This window comes from Hipposideros armiger, unplaced genomic scaffold (assembly GCF_001890085.2).
Source record: "Hipposideros armiger isolate ML-2016 unplaced genomic scaffold, ASM189008v1 scaffold_125, whole genome shotgun sequence".
In the NCBI taxonomy this organism is placed as follows: Eukaryota; Metazoa; Chordata; class Mammalia; order Chiroptera; family Hipposideridae; genus Hipposideros; species Hipposideros armiger.
Genome location: NW_017731475.1, coordinates 2,198,981 through 2,218,080, shown reverse-complemented (window position 1 = coordinate 2,218,080; position 19,100 = coordinate 2,198,981). Strand labels below are relative to the sequence as shown.

Genomic DNA, 19,100 nt, shown 5'->3' with positions numbered 1-19,100 from the left:
CCTCTCTCACATGCACAACTGGCCCTTGGACATAGAACTAGTTGCAGATTTCATAGGCATCTCAAAATCATCCTTTAAAAGTAAATGCTTCTTGCTCTGTGTACTCCCAGTCTGCCCTCTGCCTGTGTTTCCTATCTCAGCGAACAGTAGCACCATTTACCATTTGTTAAGAAAGAACCTGGTTAAGTTTGAAGCACTCTTGTACTCCTCTCATTCTCCATTCAAATAATAATAAACTTCTGCCTATTTTCCTTGTAAATATCACTTGGATTTATCTAGTTCTTTCTATTTTCATTGCCACTACCCCATCTCAGGCCCTTGATTCCAACAAAATTGATAGTATTTTGGATATACTTAGTTAAATAAAATAGGTGATTAAAATTAATTTATCTTATCCCCCTCCCCAATTTTTAACGTGACTGTTAGAAAATATTACATCTATGTCTCATATTATATTTCCATTGGACAGCACTGATGTATATCCTGACTGATTCTCAAGCCTCCTTTGTATTACTTGAATTTTACTTTTTGAGTTCTACTGAGATTGAAAAGTATTGGAATTTAATTAATCCATGGTGTTATTTGGGGTTAACTGGCCTAATACTAGTTAAAACATTTTAAAATTTATTATATCTCATTCTTTCCTTCCTTTTTTCTTTCCTTCCTTCCTTCCTTCCTTCCTTCCTTTCTTCCTTCCTTCCGTCCTCCCTTCCCTCTCCAAGTAAAAATGTATTTGCCCATTCATATTCTCTCCTGTGATATAGTATAATTCATGTAAGTTTTATCATATAATGTAATGATTTTCTTACATGTCTGCCTTCTAGACTGTGAATTCTTAGTGTCAGGAACCACATATTAATCATCTTTGCATTCCCAGAACTTAATAGGTCTCTATCACATAGTAGTGACTCAATATGTATAACTTGAAAGTGTTACTCTAAATAACCAGGGTCTTAAAACTTGAATTAATGTTGCCTATTTTAGGCAAGAAACTATTAGTCATATACCAGTCTCTAGGAATGAAAAATTGTATTTGTAGTTAACATTTTTCCCCTTAAAATGGAAACTTTTTAAATTTATAAAAGCAATATCTGACACACTTTCAAAAAATGCAGGAGCATATACAATAGAAAGTGTCAGTCCTCTGGAAAAGCCCAGTGTCAGAATTACGCACATAACACAGTTCACTGTTGTGGTCAAGGCACTTCCGGTTTGTTTTCTCTAGGGGGCAGATTTGAGCTGACATTTGGAAAGGTAAGGCAGGGCGTGAGAGAAGCCTCAGTGTTTGGCCAACGACAAAATCATTACCATTGCTTTCAAACAGAAAGGAGAGAATTGCAGCATGTCCTACCAAAACTCTCAGAGGTTAGATCAAACAAATTAAAGATTGGGTAACACTCATGACTTATTAATGTATTTAAAGGTATACTTGAGGGAAGATAACAAACTGGTTATTTCCATAGGACACAAAAAGAGAACAAGGGCTAGATGATTTACATTTGTACAATGGAAAATTTTACACTGGTGAAGGGAGGCATTATAAATTTTGATTTTATCTGTCTTTGGAGTTTTTAACATCCTATTCTAACCTTGGATTACGTAATTCTCTTTTGGCTGAATTCCTGCTGAATTCCAGTTATCATATTAATTAGCTAAGCATAGTTGTACCCCATCTGCACATACGGAGATGTGAGGGGAAAAAAAAAACAATGCAAACGGAGAAACTTGTGTTTTACCCAGCCTTTTCGCATTCGCCTGTGTATGCATGTGTGCTCAGCAGCTATTCAGTGGCGTAAAACCCAGAGCGTACCCACACCTTACCTTGGCTCAGGATCCCTGAGTCTCCCTTGCTTACTCATTGCCAGGATCCATTTGTTCATTCAACAAAGATGTTTTGACTGCCTGAGCTGTGCTCGGGATAAAACAGTGAGCAAAACAGATAAAAACCCTTGTCTGCCAGGAACTCACATTCCAAGGAGGAAGACAGATAGTAAACAAAAATCTACACATCCCTGCCTCAGGAATAACTTGTTAAAAAAAAAAATTATTGTGTCACTGTTTATCTTGAAGACCTCGGCAGCTTCCTCATTATTTACAGAATTAAATCAAAACCTTTTAGCATGACATCCAACACCCATCTAGCTGGTTTTCAAACTTTAATGAAGACATTGTTTCAAGCTCTTCTTACCTCCTCCCTTTCTTCTTCCTCCTCAGTGTTTTGTGCACTATTGATCTTTACAGCTCATGTTTTCATTACTATTGTGTAAATTGCCTTCAAGTGTTTTGGTGGAGGGATAAGTGCAAACAAATGAAAACTTTATAATGACTATTGTGTCTATTTGTTTAGATTTTCCGTTTGGGATGGGCACTGGTTAGCCATTCATTAAGGGGTAATAATAATGTGCTGGCCATGAGCCGTTTTAATATGATTAAGGCGCCAACCAAATACTTTCCCAGGAATCTCTCTTCTCATCTCTGAAATGCATCTCCCACCTGTGATTAGTTAATGTGTTTAAAGGCGGTTCACTGTGTTCTTATAAACAAGTGGCTTAAATTCTCACCCCTCAATTTGCAAACATAGTAAGGTAATGACAAGTCACTATTTCTGGGAAGTGCAGGAGCAAATAGAAAAAAAAAAAACATGTTAAGGAGGGGGTATGAGAGAAACAAAATCACAGGACTTTTGAAGATCATCTGATAAATAAGTATAATACTAGGGATATAATGTATACATGATGACTATAGTTACCACTCGTATTATATATATGAAAACTGTTAAGAAAGTAAAACCTAAGAGTTGTCATTACAATAGGAAAAAAATTCTCTTTTTTTTCCTATTTATTTTTATTATATCTATATTAGATGATGGATGTTAACTAAACTTATTGTGGTAATCATTTCACAATCCATGTAAGTGAAACCTTTTTGCCGTATACCTGAAACTGACACAGCGATGCATGTCAATTTTTCTTTTTTAAAGATTTTATTGGGGAATTTGGGGAGAGGAACAGCACTGGGGAATCGGGGGAAGGGGAACAGACAAGTTGCTATCGTTTTTTGTTCTTCAGTCTTGTTGTGGAGGACGTTGCTTCACTGGCCTATGTTGATATTATCATTGCGCTCTTCCCGGGTGAGGCAGATCAGTTGCCGGCCTCTGGATGGCCGCTCACAGTGGCTCTTGGCAGTTCACACCAGCTGCCAGCTGCTCACACTGGCTGCCAGACACACATGGTAGCTTATGGCAGCCCACTGCAGCAGGGGCTGCAGCCTACGCCATTGCCAGCGACTCACAGCAGCCCAGCTCCAGGTTGAGCTGTTAGTCATCATCTTAGCTGTAGAGGGCAGTGTCACTGGCCCCATGTGGGATCCGAACTGGGGCCCTGCTGCTCAGAGCTGGCATCACAAGCCAGCTCCCAACCAATGTGCCACTCGGCCGGCCCCTGCATGTCAATTATATCTCAATAAAACTGAAAAAAAAAAGGTCATCTGATTCAAGGCTATCGTATTCAAATTCCTGCTTGAGGCAGGAACTCCCTTGGCAATGGGTCTGCCAGGTATGTTCCAGACTCTTCTTGATGGCTTCCAGGGCTAGAGGCAGCCAATTTCATTGTGTTGAAGTTCTCATAGTTGATGCTGTTATTATCTTGCCATCCATCTCCCCCACCACAAAAAAAAGGCCTTTTCTCATCCTGAGCTGCAATTTCCCTTTTGTAAGAGCTCAATCCACACGGAACTTGTTTTTTTCTTTTCCTCAAGTACCCTGCTGCATAGGTCTGGTTCCTCTTCTGAATGATATTACTGCAGTTCCTAGAGGAGAGCACACATGCTTTTGTCTACCTCTCTGGTCCCACGGGGTTTCCTCAGGTGAACATTCTGTGCCATCCATCATTTCTCACAGGACCTGAGTTCCACAGCCCCATCACCCTAAATGCCTTCACTTCAGCCTCTCCAGTTTGTCAATTTTCTGTTTAAAATATGGTATCCACAGTAATAAAATGTGAATGGAAATCAGAGGCTGTTTAAAACTCAAATTTGCAAATGTTTTAAAAAATGAATTCTTAGAATTTGGGGAGGGTGAGATGTGATATGAAAAAATAATTTGTTCAACCTTTCTTGAAAGTACTGGGTGTCTCAAAAACATTGAAACTATTATTATTAGTTGACCTAGTAAATAGCCTTATAGGAATTTATTCTTAAGAAATAAAGAAATAAAAGATTGTTGCAGAATGATGATCTTATAGCATTACTTAATTTAAAAACACCATTTAAAACATTTTTTAATATATAATTGTCATATAAAAACTGTCCATATTTAAAGTATACAATTTGATAATTTTTAAAATTTGTAATTAAATATACATGACATAAAATTGGCCAATTTGATAAATTGTGACACATGTATACACTCATGCTCCTTAGCAAGCCCTCTCTCTTTCTCCTTCCCATAGCCCTCCTACCCTGCCCAGACAACCACTGATCTACTTCCTGTCACTATTAATTAATTTGCCTTTTCTAGAAATTTGTAGACATGGAAACATACAGAATAAATTTTGTTTTTTGGTCTGACTTTGTTTACTCTGCCCTATTATTGTGAGATTCATCCATGTTGATTATTGCTAAGTAGTATTCCATTCTATGGAGGCGCCACAATCAGCTTATGTACTCACTTATTCATGGACACTTAGGTTGTTTCCAGCTTTTGGCTATCACAAATAAAGTTTCTAGTCTTTATGTGGACATACGCTTTCATTTATTTAGGGATGGAATGGCTGGGCCATATGGTAAATGTATATTTAGCTTTTAAGTAACTATCAAACTATTTTCCAAAGTAGTTGTAGTATTTTACATCCCACCAGCAGTATTCTAATTATTCCACATCCTTACCAACACTTGTTGTGGCCAATCTTTTAAATTTTAACCATTACAATAGGTATGTAGTAGTATCTCATTGTGGTTTCAATTTTCCATTTCCCAAATGACTAATGATATTGACCATCTTTTCAAGTGCTTATTTGACATCAATATATCTTTTTTTTAATGAATTCTGTTCAAATATTTTGCTCATTTAAGAAAGCTGGGGGCTGGCCAAGTGGCGCATTTGTTAGGAGTTGGCTTGGGATGCCAGCTCTGAGCAGCAGGGCCCCGGTTCGGATCCCACATTGGCCAGTGACACTGGGACCTCTACAGCTAAGATGGTGAACAACAGCTCGATCTGGAGCTGGGCTGCCGTGAGTTGCCGGCGATGGTGTAGGCTGCAGTGGGGCTGGCCGGCAGCTGGTGTGTGATTTCATGACCTGCCATGAGCTGCAATGAGCCGCTGTGAGTGGCCGTCCAGAAGCCAGCGACTGATCTGCCTCGCCCAGGAAGAGCGCAATGATGGTGCCAACTTGGGCCAGTGAAGCAACGTCCTCCACAACTAGACTGAAGAACAAAAGGACAGCAACTTCTCTGTTCCCCTTCCCTGATTCCCCAACGTTGTTCCTCTCCTGCAATTCCCCAATAAAAAAATCTTAAAAAAAAAAAGAAAAAGAAAAAAGAAAGCTGGGTTGTTTTTTGTTAATTTTTGATTTTTAAGAGTTCCTTATATTTTGTGAATATAAGCCCTTATCAGATATGTAATTTACAGATATTTTCTCCCAGCATATGTCTTGTCTTTTCATTCTTTTAATAGCATTTAAAAAATATTTTTATTAAAATATAGCTAACAGACAATATTATATTAATTTCAGGTGTACACAATAGTTATTCAACATTTATATACCTAAAGAAGTGATCACCATAAGTCCAGCAGCTATCTGACACTGTACTATGCTATCACAATATTATTGACTATATTCTCTATGCTGTACATTACATCCCCATGACTTACTTGTCTTATACATGGAAATGTGGACTTCTTATTCCCCTTCACCTTTCCGTTTTAAATTTTCAATGATAGTTGACTTTCAATATTATTTTATATTAATTTCAGGTGAACAGCATAGTGGTTAGACATTTATATAATTTAAGAAGTGATCCCCCTGACTAGTCTAGTATCCACCTGGCACCATACATAGTTATTACCATATTATTGACTATACCCTGTGCTTTACTTTACATTCTCGTGACTATTTCATAACTATCAGTTTGTACTTAATGCTTTCACCTTTTTCGCCCTGTCCCCCAACTCCCTCCCATCTATCACCCCTATAAATCTAGTACCCATTTAACACCATACATAGTTATTATGATATTTTTTACCATATTCCTTAGCTATACCCTATATCCCCATGACAACTTTGTAACAACCAATTTGTACTTCTTAATCCCTTTCCCTTTTCACCCATTCCCAACCCCACTCCCACCTGGAAACCATCAAAATGTTCTCTGTATCTATGAGTTTGTTTCTGTTTCTGTTTTGTTTGTTTATTTATTTTGTTCTTTAGATTCCTCTTATAAGTGAAATCATGTGACATTTTCCTTTCACTGTCTGACTTACTACACTCAGCAAAATACCCTCCAGGTCTGTCCGTGCTGCCGCAGATGGCAAGAACCCATTCCCTTCTATGGCTGAGCAATATTCCTTTGTATATATGTACCACCCCCTCTTTATCCTTTCTTCCATTGACAGATACCCAGGCTGCCTCCACATCGTGGCCATTGTAAACAATGCTGCAATGAACATATGGATGCACATGTACCCTTGAAGTAGCAATTGGGTTTCTTTAAATAAATAACCTGACATGGTATTATTACTCAGTCCTTCTTTGTCTCTTGTTATAGCCTTTGTTTTAAAGTCTATTTTGTCTGGTATAAGTATTGTTACTCCAGCTTTTTTGTTTGTTTGTTTGTTTCCATTTTCATGAAATATCTTTTTTTATCCCTTTACTTTCCATCTATGTGTGTCTTTCAATCTGAAGAAAGTCTCTTGTAGGCAGCAAATGTTAGGGTCTTGTTTTCTTATCCATTCAGCCCTTCTATGTCTTTTGAGTGGAGCATTTAACCAATTTACATTGAAAGTAATTGTTGATAGATATGTAGCTATTGCCATTTTTTCATTCATAATTTTGATCTTTTTTTTTTCCCTTAAAGAAGTCCCTCTAAGATTTCTTGTAATACTGGTTTGGTGCTGATGAATTCTAGCTTTTTCTTGTCTGGGACACTCTTTATCTGTCCTTCGATTCTAAATGATAGCTTTGCTGGGTAGAGTAATCTTGGTTGTAGGTCCTTGCTTTTCATATCGTTGAATATTTTGTGCCAATCCCTTCTGGCCTACAAAGTTTCTGTTGAGAAGTCAGTTGACAATCTTATCGGAGCTCCCTTATAAGTTACTAATTGTCTTTCCCTTGCTGCTTTTAGGATTCTCTTTGTCTTTAAACTTTGCGACTCTAATTATAATGTGTCTTGGTGTAGGTATCTTTAAGTTCATCTTGTTTGGCACTCTCTGCACTTTCTAGACTTATATGTCTATTTCCTTCACCAGGTTAGGTAAGTTTTCAGTCATTATTTCCTCAAATAGGTTCTCAATTCCTTGCTTTCTCACTTCTCCTTCTGGTACCCTTATGATGTGAATGTTGTTATGCTTCATGTTGTCCCAGAAGTCTCTTAAACGATCCTCATTTTTTAAATTATTTTTTCTTTTTGCTGTTCTGATTGGGTGTTTTCTACTACCATATCTTCCAAATCACTGATTCACTCCTCTGTTTCATCTAGTCTGCTGGTGATTCCCTCTAATGCATTCTTCATTTTACTTACTGTAGTCTTCATTTGTGACTGTTTTTTTTTTAATGGCTTCTATGTCCTTTTTAATGCTTGCTATCTCTTTGTTGAAGTTCTCACCAAGTTCCTTGAGCATCCTTATAACCAGTGTTTTCAACTCTTTATCTGATAGGTTGCTTACCTCCATTTTGTTTAGTTCTTTTTTCTGTTTAGTTCTCTCCTGTTCTTTTATTTGTGATGCATTTCTTTGTTTCCTCATTTTGGCTGTCTCTCTGTTTGTTTCTATGTATTAGGTAGACCTGCTACATACCCCTGTCTTGGCCAGGTGGCCTTGTATAGTAGGTGCCCTGTGGGGCCCAGTGGCACAGTCTGCCTGGTCCTCCAGGTGCTTCAGGAGTGTCTTTTGTGTGGGTCATGTGTACCCTCTTGTTATAGTTGAGCTTTGGTTGCTATTGGCACATCAGTGGGTGGAATTGACCCTCAGGCTGATTGGCTGTGTGATTTGGTCATGTCCACAGCTTACAGACTGCTATACAGGGGGCTTACCCTACTGAATGGCATTTGCCTCAGTGGGCTCTGGTGCCTATTGAAACTGCCATTGGGGTTGCTGCTTGTGGGGCTAATTGTGCACTGCTCTGCTGTGGTCTGAAGCCAACCTCCAAGTATATTCATTCTGGTGCATCTTGCAAGGGACTCCAGTGCAGGCCCAGGCCACCCACTGCCTGTTACTGTCCAGGGACTACCTGGAGAGCTACAGAGCGATCCATGGTTGTTTGCTACCACCACAAGTGGGAGAGGCCACACCGTGAACTGAGGATGTCTGCCACCAGTACTGGGCCTAGGGTAGCTCTGCAAAATTCCAGGACACCCCAAGGCCTGCTGCCAACTGCCAGCTCCCTTAAGTTTCAGCCACTGATAAAGCCTCATGTGGTGCACAAGTTGTGTGAGGCAAGGTCTCAGGGAATCACCAGAGTAGGAAGAGTTGTGGTCACCAGGTTAATGTAAATTTGGGTTTGATACCAATGCTGAGTCTGAAGTTACTCAGCAAAACTCTCAGAGCACACTGAGGCCAGTCACTGCCCACGTGGGTCTGTTGGACTTTGATAGTTTTCCAAGAAAGAATACAATACAGGTGGGGCTGGAGGCTCTTGGAGAAATTACCTTCAGCGTTGGGGAAAGGGGGTGGAGTGGTGTCCCAGTGAGTCAGCAGGGTGGAGCTTCAGAGCTCGCCAGACCAATCAGATTCAGATATGGTCTGTGGGATGGGCTCAACACAAGAAAGAAGGCACCCTCCTGCTGGCTTCCCAGGAGGAGGACCTCCTCACAGGGAAATGGCAACTGTCCTCCAGCCCTCAACCCCAAATATCACATCTCAGTTAGTCCCCCATATGTCTCTGATGCCCCCGCCCCCCGAGTTACTGTCCCTCCTCTGGAGCCCAAGGTGAGTGCCTGGGAGTGAGAAAGTCTGTGTGTGGGCCTTTTAAGAGAACACCTGGGTTTCTCGCTGCCTTCCATCCCATCTGTATGGTCAGAATCCCCATTGTTTTTCACAGCCAGATGTTGCAGGGACTCCTCTTCTCAGCACCAGTACGCTGGGCTGGGGAGACTGGTTTGTGGCTGGGGCCCCTAGCTCCTCCAGGAAGAACCTCCATGGCCAAGATTTCTCTCCTGGTTCTCAACTGCCACAGGGCGGTTCGGGGCCTGTTTTGTGCCTCCGTCCCTCCTACCAGTCTCAACATGGCTTCTTTATAACCTTAGTTATAAAACTTCTATTCAACTACACTTCAGATAATTCTCCAGGTTGATTGTGCTATAATTTAGTTGTAATTTTAATGTGTTCACAGAAGGAAGCAGGCACAGTAAAATACCATTATTTTTAAGTGCAATATACAACATGTTGATTGTTGAAAAATTGGAAGACAAAAAACAGATAAAAATAACCCAAACCCCAATTGCCTAGGCATAAGTGTGATGAATATTTTGGCAAGGTTTTTCCAGTCTTTCTTCTCTAAGCATTTTTTTCATATTTATTTTTGGACAAATCCTTAAATTCTTTAAGAAATTATATAATAAGCCATCATATTCTTTTCTTCCTTCCTTCCTTCTTTCTTTCCTCCTTTCCTTCCTTCCTTCCTTCCTTCCTCATTTCCTTCCTTCTTTCCTTCCTTCCTTCTTGTTCAGTGGATGACAGAGCTAGTGAATAAATGATCCAGCCTTCAAAAGAACAATTATGGAAGCATTCTGTAGGATTCTTAAGTGGTCCTTTGTGTATGCTGGTCCCTATGACCCACAGTGGTGACCTTGGTAACACACCCTATTAATAGCTCTTCCTCCTTTCTTCTTGCTTTCTCTGCTCCCTCACTCCTGTTTTCTGGAATCACTTAGCAAGTGAACTACCTGCATCCAAGTTCTTACCCCAGGCTCTGATTTTTTTTGAGGGGGGAGGTGGTAAAGGGGACTCAAACTAAGGCATGTTACTAGAAATAGTATGGAAAACTGATAATTAAGATTGGCCCCTAGAATCAGATCACTTACTGGTATGATGATACCAAAGATCCCCTTGCTGTGAAAAAGGAGCAGAGATTATATCTGGCATACTCTAGCATCACAATTACTCAGATTCTCACCTTGCATTCATTGAGATGAGATGTCAATGGAAGAGGAAACACTGGAATGCAATAGGGCAAGAAACAATATTAAGATAATAGATCATAAGAATTATACAGTAGGCAGGCTTTTGTTAATTGCCTCAAACCCTCGAAGAAGAGAAAGACAGGCTCAGTTCAGCCAACTATTCACTTCATCCAGCCTATGAAAGCCAAAAGGCCTCAAAGGCGGTGTTTAAAGAGACCCTCATCAGTTGCAGGGATCAGAGCTCTGGTGACGAAAATCAACCCTAAGATTTAGTAGAAAACATAACAGAGTTTTGAAGGCGACTGAACAAGTAGCCTTGATATGTCTCCTATGCTAAAGCCAGAGCCCTGACCAAGAAGTGGGACTCTGAGATGGGCAAGAGAGATATTTATGTTGATATGCCAGAGAATCTTGAGCTTCCAGATTTCCCTAAACCCTTCAGGTTGCCAGAAGCAGTTGCCTTTCCTTTGTTAGAAGAGAGTAGTTTCATTTGCCTGGTAACCACGAAAGACCCTCTGAGGTGGCTGCTTCACAGGGCAGTGTTCGTCCTTCTTAAGATTTGCCCAACTATGCTTCACTGCCTCTAGACCGATAGTCCAAATGGAGAAATACAGTTCTGTCACCAAGATGAAATATCTTGCTTCCCCAAAAGATTGTGGGACACAACTAAGATGAACTAGCAGGAACCAGCAGAATATATGTAAACATTGGAGTACATGGGGTGAAATACAAGACAAAATAGGGAAGAGTTTATTGATATGGTAGTACTCTCATGATTTAGAATTTAATGACCTGGTGAGACACTTGGAGTCTGTCTTTGTAGCCTGCTGGAATGACTGTTTGAAGCTTGGGCAAGATTCATAGTAAAAGAGTTGGAAATGCCAGAATTACTCTGGCAAAGTATTAAGGAAGGGGTCAGAGGGCTCAGCAAGATGGAAATTAGAGTGGATTTGTGATATGAGACAAGACAACCCATCCTTTGATCATCTTACCCAACAGGGCCCAGAGGACACTCCATTTATTAAGGTTTTAAGGAATTCACTAGTAAAGGGATGGGGCATTTGGTGTCTTTGAGCAGTCGTGGCCATCCACTGTAGACTAGGGTTGATGGCAGGAGATGCTGCCATAGTGCTCGGCTCCTTAAAAGCAATAATAAAATTTCAGAATATGAGAGTGCAGGTGGGACACCTAATCTCAGATGCAAGGGTGGATTTAATGACTAATGGGAAACAAGGTCAGAGTAGCAACCACAGGGTCTTGACTAGTAGGGATCTGTGATGATGGTTAATAGACCAGATGTCAACAACCATGGAGACGCTGAGATTTTACCTCTATGTCATCTAACAAGTTAGTCTGCCACGGTGTCATGGACAGTGACAAAGAAAACGAGACTCCCAGTCAGAGATAAAGGGCAGTTTATTACTCATAGTAATAACAGCAGCCAAGGTATCAACATTTGAGCTGGTTCTCAGAACCCCAAATCATATAGAATGACAGACAATTGATGCTTGAACATACAGTGTGTTCCTGAGCTTAGATATTTTACAGTGGGTTATAAGCACACTTTTCTAACCTCCACCCTGGAGGAGAAATTATCTTTATTATCAGACAAAAATGCCCTCTGCCCTTGAAGAAGACATTATCTCTATTTTCCAAGGCTGTTTGTTCTGCAAACATTCCTGAGAAGATAGTCTGGAAGAAAGGTTGTCAGTGCTTCTGCTCACAAGACATGCAGAAACCTGAGACATCCATGGAGAATCGTCTCCCAAACAATACACATCCTTGTTTCTATATCTTCTTCAGTTGGAGCATATTTTCCCATGAGTATGCCACACCATCAGCCAATATAATTAATCTGATCAACGGGGGCTGGGAACAGATCTGTTTCATTTGTCTCAGACATCATTTAGATAAGGCTAAGGACTGGAGCAGCAGGATTGACTGCAACCGTGACTTCAAACCCTCCTGCCTCTCCACCAGGGTCCTGGATTCAGCCAGCTGAACAAATCTCATAAACCATCAGGATCTACCTTCAACAGCCACGCGGCTTTCTCTTTAAGTTTCTGTGTTGACCTTTCCACATGGCCCAAGGCATTACTCTAGATTCAGCAGGATATATTTGCAACTGTACAGGCTCTGCCTTGGTCCATAGAAGACAGTCTATCACCCCTAACAATTCTGGCCAGTGAGCTGAGGCTGACCTGAATGCCCTTGAGAACCAAGGTGGTGTCATTGATTCCTTCGGCAAAAGTAAGGAGTAAATTTTGTACCATCTTTTCTACTTGGATGAATTCCATTGTAGGGAAAATGGCTAACAGGGTGTGCATAAGTACTGAGTCACTTATCCCTCTGGGAAGTTTCTCCAAGTAACCAAGGGTAGTCTCATTTTTTGAGAGATCTCCTCCATGATTTGACAGTTACTGATCTGCTGGTAGTGTTTGTTTAGAAACTTGTAGGTCTCTTACGGCTGTTCCTAAGAGGCAACTCACCGTATTTTAGGGAGGGAAACATGTTAATGCCTGGCTTTCATTTCAAGAATTACTCTCCTCGGGCTGGCCGAGTGGTGTGATGGTTAAGAACTGGCTTGGGACGCCAGAGGGCTCCGGTTTGGATCCCACATATGAGGGCCAGTGACACTGCCCTCTACAGCTAAGATGCTGAACAACAGCTCAACCTGGAGCTGGGCTGCCATGAGTCACTGACGACTGTGTAGGCTGCAGCCCCTGTTGCAGTGGGTTGCCATGGGCTACCGTGTGTAGCCAGCAGCCAGCGTGAGCGGCCAGCAGCCGCAGTGAGCGGCCGTCCAGAAGCCGGCGACTGATCTGCCTCGCCCGGGAAGAGCGCAATGATGGTGCCAACTTGGGCCAGTGAAGCAACGTCCTCCACAACTAGACTGAAGAACAAAACAACAGCAACTTTTCTGTTCCCCTTCCCCCAATTCCCCAGCGCTGCTCCCATTCCCCCAATTCCCCAATAAAAATCTTTAAAAAAAAAAAAAGAATTCTTCTCCTGGGGCACACACATGGTGTCCCTGGAAAGACCAGCGTGTTGACAATTGTTGAGGCTGTTCAGGGCAGTCTGTATCATTTGGGGTTGGGGGGGTCACAGATTGACAGTGCCTCCAATGTGGCCTTCTGGCTAGCTGGTAAACCTTATTTTTCTCAGTTAAATTAGAATAACTGAGGTTTTTCTTTGTTTTTGTAAAGACTGAAGGTAGTCAGTCTAATCTGTCCTGTTTGTCCATGCCAGATAGCTGAGTGGCATTTTTTTTTCATCTCAAGGGATGACTGAGAATGGGAGTGAGTAGAACATTCAGAGGGGTTGACAGGTGTTCTGTGGGCAAGGTACAGGAGCCAGAGCTATCTTTTGAGGTTTCCAGTTGATCTTTCGGTAAGGTTAAGGGGAAAGGCTATCAAATTGAGGTCAGAGCTATTTGACAGGGGATGACAGACCCACAGTGTTATCTAAGATGCTTGCAACACTTTGGGAGAGTTGCATCAAGGCATTTTCCTTGGGAACAAAGAAAGGCTCCAGGGGCAATTATGAAAGACAAAATATGATTAATCTTCCTAACACTCCTCCTAAAACCCCGGGTTTGTGGTGCCTCTCCTCAGGTGCTTGGGTTATTGCTCTCTATTCACCTCTACAAAATCAGTGTGTTCATTCCAGTAGCTATAAACGTACCTCTTTCCCAACCATTTTCTGTGCACACCCACATCTTTTGTCCAGAGGGTAAGGTATAAGATGGACAATCACATTTTAATAAAACTTACAGAGATCCTTTGTTCTCCACTTGGACCTGCACAGGCTATTGTAGGAGGACTCGGTGAGCGGTGTACTCAACCAACTGTTCATTATCCTTATGATCTAAGACCGTGTCAGTCCAACAAGAGAATACAGCTGGCTGAGCCAGAATTAAGTTTGAATCCCTAGACCCCCTTTGGGCCAGGCTGCCACGTGGAGGGCGTACCAACCCAGCTGGCCTAGTGTTGCCATTAGGGAAAAGAACAACATCATGCACCCAAATGGTCATGGTGGAATTCCAAATATTTAAAATACTTCTGTATATCCCTCTACATATTTCACCCAGCACACAACCCAGAAAGTGTCTGAGAGGCGATCATTCCTTTCTGAAGAGAGCTGCATTCAGTGACAAAACTGCTTTACTAAATTGTGTGAACAAGGAGGAGGTGAGTGAGATAGAGTCAGAAACCTTTTTTTTTAATTAAACTTTTAATTTTGAGATAATTATAGGTGCACATACAATTGTAAGAAATACTACAGAGAGATCTTCTGTAACCTTTAACTAATCTTCTCCAATGGTAATATTTTGCAACATTATAGTACACTATCCCAACAATAGCCCATGGATACAGTCAAGCTACAGAATCTTTCCATCACCACAAGGATCCTTTTTTTTTCTTTTTAAAGATTTTATTGGGGAATTGGGGAAGGGGAACAGTGTTGGGAATTGGGGAATGGGAACAGCCAAGTTGTTGTCCTTCAGTCTTAGTTGTGGAGGGCGCAGCTAGCTCAGCTCCAAGCCCAGTCGTCATCTGGCCACCCATCAGCAGCTTGCAGCCACTCAGCTCAAGGTGCTGTGTTCAATCTCAGTTGCTGGTGGATGTAGCCCACCATCCCATGCAGGAGTCAACTGGCAACCTTGTTGTTAGGAGCACTTGCTCTCACCAGCTGAGCCATTCTGCCACCTGTTGGCAGCTCAGCGGCAGCTCAGATTGGGCAGAGCTCCCTGGCCCATGTGGGACTCAAACCCGTGACCCTGTTGCTCAGAGCTTGTGCTCTTAATCAACTGAGCCACTCGGCCGGCCCACAAGGATCCCTTCTGTTGCCTTTTTATAGTCACACTCATTTCCCTCCCACCCCACTACCTCCTTAACCCCTGGCAACCATGAATCTATTCTCCATTTCTATAATTTTCTCATTGCAAGGATGTATAAATAGAATAACAAAGTATGTATGGAACGCATCTAGTCTTTCACATTAAATGTAATGTTAGCTGTAGGTTTTTGTAGGTGTTGTTTGTGAAATTATGGAAATTTCCCTCTATTCCTATTTTTCTGAGCATTTTTACGGTGTTGAATTTTGTCAAATGCTTGCTCTATATCAGTTGATAATGTTTGTGTGTGATTTTTCTTCTGTAGTCTGTCAATTTCACATTATATTGATTGTTTTTTGAATATTGAACAAGCCTGGTATCCCTGGGAAAAAAACCCACTTGGTTATGGTATAGAATTATTTTTATAAATTGCTGAATTCTGTATGCTAATATTTTGTTAAGGTTTTTTGTTTCTATATTCAGGAGGGATATTGGTGTGCAGTTTTCTTTTCTTGTGATGTGTTTCTTTGGTTGTACATTAGAGTAGCACTGCTTCACAAAGTGAATTGGGAACTATTCTTTCTTATTTTCTGGAAAATATTATTATGTGGAATTAGTGTTAATTCTTCTTTAAACATTTAGTAGAGTTCTGCAGTAAAACCTAAGTGGGCATAGAGATTTCTTTTTTGAGTTTAAAGTATGAATTAAATTTTCTTAATAGTTACAGGGACATTCAAATAATTTATTTAATATTGAGTGAGTTGTGGTAATTTGTGTTTTTCAAGGAACTACTCCATTTCATTTAACTCATATTTATGTGTTGATTTGTTTTCTTATTTTTTTCTTGGTGCCTGAAAGGTCTGTATTGAGATTCCTCATTTCATTCCTGACATTGGTAATATGTGTTCATTTTCTCTCTCCCCCCCCCATCAGTTGTGCTAGCTGTTTGCCAATTATATTGATCTTTTCAAAAACCTAGCTCCTTGTTTTCACTTTGTTATAGTCTTGTGAGGGTGGAAGTCTAAGTTCTTCACTTGGTCTCTGCTGGTGGGAATGTGGGCAGAGCCACAAGTTCTTCTGTAGTGTTTGGCTGGAGTTTAGCTGTTACCATCTAAACTTTGTTTTGTTTTGTTTTTTGTTTTTTTAGTCTCCTCTTTTTTGGTAATTTGGCTAGAGAGAACAGGCTTTTATTGGGCTGTGAGTCTGTGTCAATGAGACAAAAAGAAAACCCAGAGAACTCACCATCACGTCATTCCTTGTGTCCCTAGATTCCTAGCTGATCTACTGTTTTCTACTTATGTTTATTTATATATTAAAGTCAGTATCTTTATTTGTACTATCAGGAGAAATATTAATAGAAAAAAAATTATGTCAACTCCATTTTCTTGCAAGTAGAAACCCCAGAAATCTTTTTTTAGTAGGTTTCTGAGCAAGTTGTTCCAGTGGTCAGTAATACCAGATGCCTGTTAATGGTAATGAGCCTGGAAGGTTGATCACAAACCTTCACCATCAACCCATTGTTTAGTAGCTTTTGTGATAAAAGGTACACTCTTGTCAGATTACAAATGTTCCAGAGAGCCAAACTCTTGATTAATTTCAAGGGCCAACCTCCTTTGTGGGTTTTCTTTGACTGTCAGAGGGATTGAGTGTTGTGAATCCACTCATGATTTCCCAGTTTACTTGATAGCAGGGCCCTATATTTTTGGAAGACATGTGGAAGTGTGATAACATTATAATCAGGGGATAGAGACTGAGGTGTCTGATTAGCCCATTGTGGTAGACAGACTCTAAGGTGGCCTCCCCATGATCTCTACCTCCTGGCTTTTAGAAACTGCAGGAACCTAAGAATAGACTCTAGGAAGTAAGGGCAGCTGCTAGCTGACACACAGAAAGAAGCTGGGGACTCAGCCCTACAGTTGCAAAGAAATGAATCTTGCCAGCAACCTGAGGGAGCTTGGAAGCAGGTTCTTCCCCAGTCAAGCCTCCAGATGAGAACGCAGCGTGACTAACACTCTGATTGCAGCCTTGTGAGATCCTGAGCAGAGGATCCAGTTAAGTCATGTCTAGACTGCTGATCCCTGAAACTGTGCAAAATATATGGTGTTTCAAGCTACTAAATTTGTGATAACCTGTTATATAGATAGCAGTAGGTAACAAATATACCAACCAAGAGGTGATCATCTATGTGGTAAAAGCTTTGGACATCAGAAAGTAGAGGCTTTCACAATAAATTCTGACCCACCCACTCCTGAAAAATGGCGGGTAAATTTATGTACCCATGGTACAGTACTGCAAACATACATTAGAGACCTCTGTGACACGTCAGGAGATGTTTATCTACATCTTGGTAGCCTCATCTGAAAATGAAAATAATTATAATATCTACTTCATAAGGTGATTGTAAGAATTAAATACGGGTCAATGCGGGTCAAGTTGTTTAGTATAGAGCCTGGCACCTTTCATTGTGTGTGGCCCAATGAGTGTGGTTCTTGCCATCTTAATATTTCAATGAGGTCACATTTCGGTAAACATCCTTAAGTTATAATGGCAATTAATTTGCAAATCAACCAACCAGTCAACCCTTCCACAGTTTCCCCAGGATCAAAACATTTTTTAGTGCAGTCCTGTCTAAATTATCACAGAACCAACTAACATTTTTCCTTTTCCTACGACTACCACCACCCAACAACAAAAAATGAAACCAACCAAAGCACTCCTGTAACCATCCCTAGGCTTCTCCGCAGTAAGGAGTTCAATGAAGGATTCATTAAGGCTTTTCCGCCAACAAAAGAATACTGTCCTCAAGGAACAGGCTGTTTAATTTTATAATTCGCTCTCTGGAGAAAGTGGGGAGAATGAAGTCCTGAAGCGTGGCTTGAAGGCCCTGCTGGAGCTTGGGCATCCCGGAGCCCAAGTCCTTTCCACTCAGCACTGCAGGGAATTTAAGCGAGTGCCGGGCGCACCTTAATGCCGTCCCAAGAACAGATTCAAATCATCCTGTTTAAACAAAACAGCCTAACTACCTAAAAGGACGGGCCTAACAGGGGCCTGGGTGCGGAGGGGCCCCCTTTCGGCCCCGGGCCCCTCTCGGGCTCGCCGCCGCTGCCAAGTGCCACATCAGCGCCCGCGCTGCACTTCCAGGTTCCTTAAGAGGATGGAGCGAGCTGGCCCAGCGGGCGGGGGCGGGGGCGGGCCCCAGGAGGCGGGAGTGGCGGGCTGGCGGGCCACTAGGCGGCAAGCGAGGCGCCGCGGCCACCAATGAGCTGGAGCTTCGGGGAGCCGCGGCGGCCGTGGTTTGTGCCCCGCGGGGAGCCAGATGAGGCACATCTGGACAGCTGCGCTGAGGAACTGTGCGGCCCCTTCGCGGGCCGGACTTCTGCTGAGCACGTCCCCCACGTCCTCTCCTAGCCACTTATTATTTATTCATTTCCCCCCCAAAAGCAAAAAAGGATCCAAGTTTTAAACTTCTCCCCCCTGCTAATGCGAGAGGGGGCCAGATCCTATCCAACACAGTTTAATTTTCATGGGGCTCTGGGATCAAAAGAACAGAAACAGCAACAACAAAAGCCCAGCCGCTGTCTGATGTAAAACTGGCAAAGTGGGGAAAATAAAGTGTTGAGTAAACAGACCGAGTTGGGTAAGTTTTGGATACGTGCTGTCTATCGTATTTCTCCTGTTGTGATTTCTGTTCTGTCTTGTTGCTGTTTTCATTAATCTTCCCTTCTTCATCAGGCAAAGAAAAATATTGCTTGCTGCCACAAACGCCACAGACCCTTGGCCTCCTTTTCGTCTGCTTTGCTAAGATTTTAATTAAATTTAACTTTTTGGTCATTTGGATGCTACTTTTAAATTTCCTGGTAATCGAAATTTAACTTATATCCTGTTGTAAGCCTCTCCTACTGATAAATTTAGTTTTCTATTTTCTTTCTGT

General features: G+C 41.6%; 1 protein-coding gene across 4 annotated transcripts in view; it reads left to right on the top strand.

Annotated features, from left to right (window-relative positions):
• Positions 1-18,477: 18,477 nt before the first annotated feature.
• TMEM45A (transmembrane protein 45A) overlaps positions 18,478-19,100 on the top strand; it is an 86,261-nt gene continuing 85,638 nt past the window's right edge. For all 4 annotated transcript variants that reach the window (XM_019648332.1, XM_019648333.1, XM_019648334.1 and 1 more), the window contains exon 1: positions 18,478-18,806. The gene's annotated coding sequence lies outside the window, so the exon portion shown is untranslated. The remainder of the gene's footprint in view (positions 18,807-19,100) is intronic.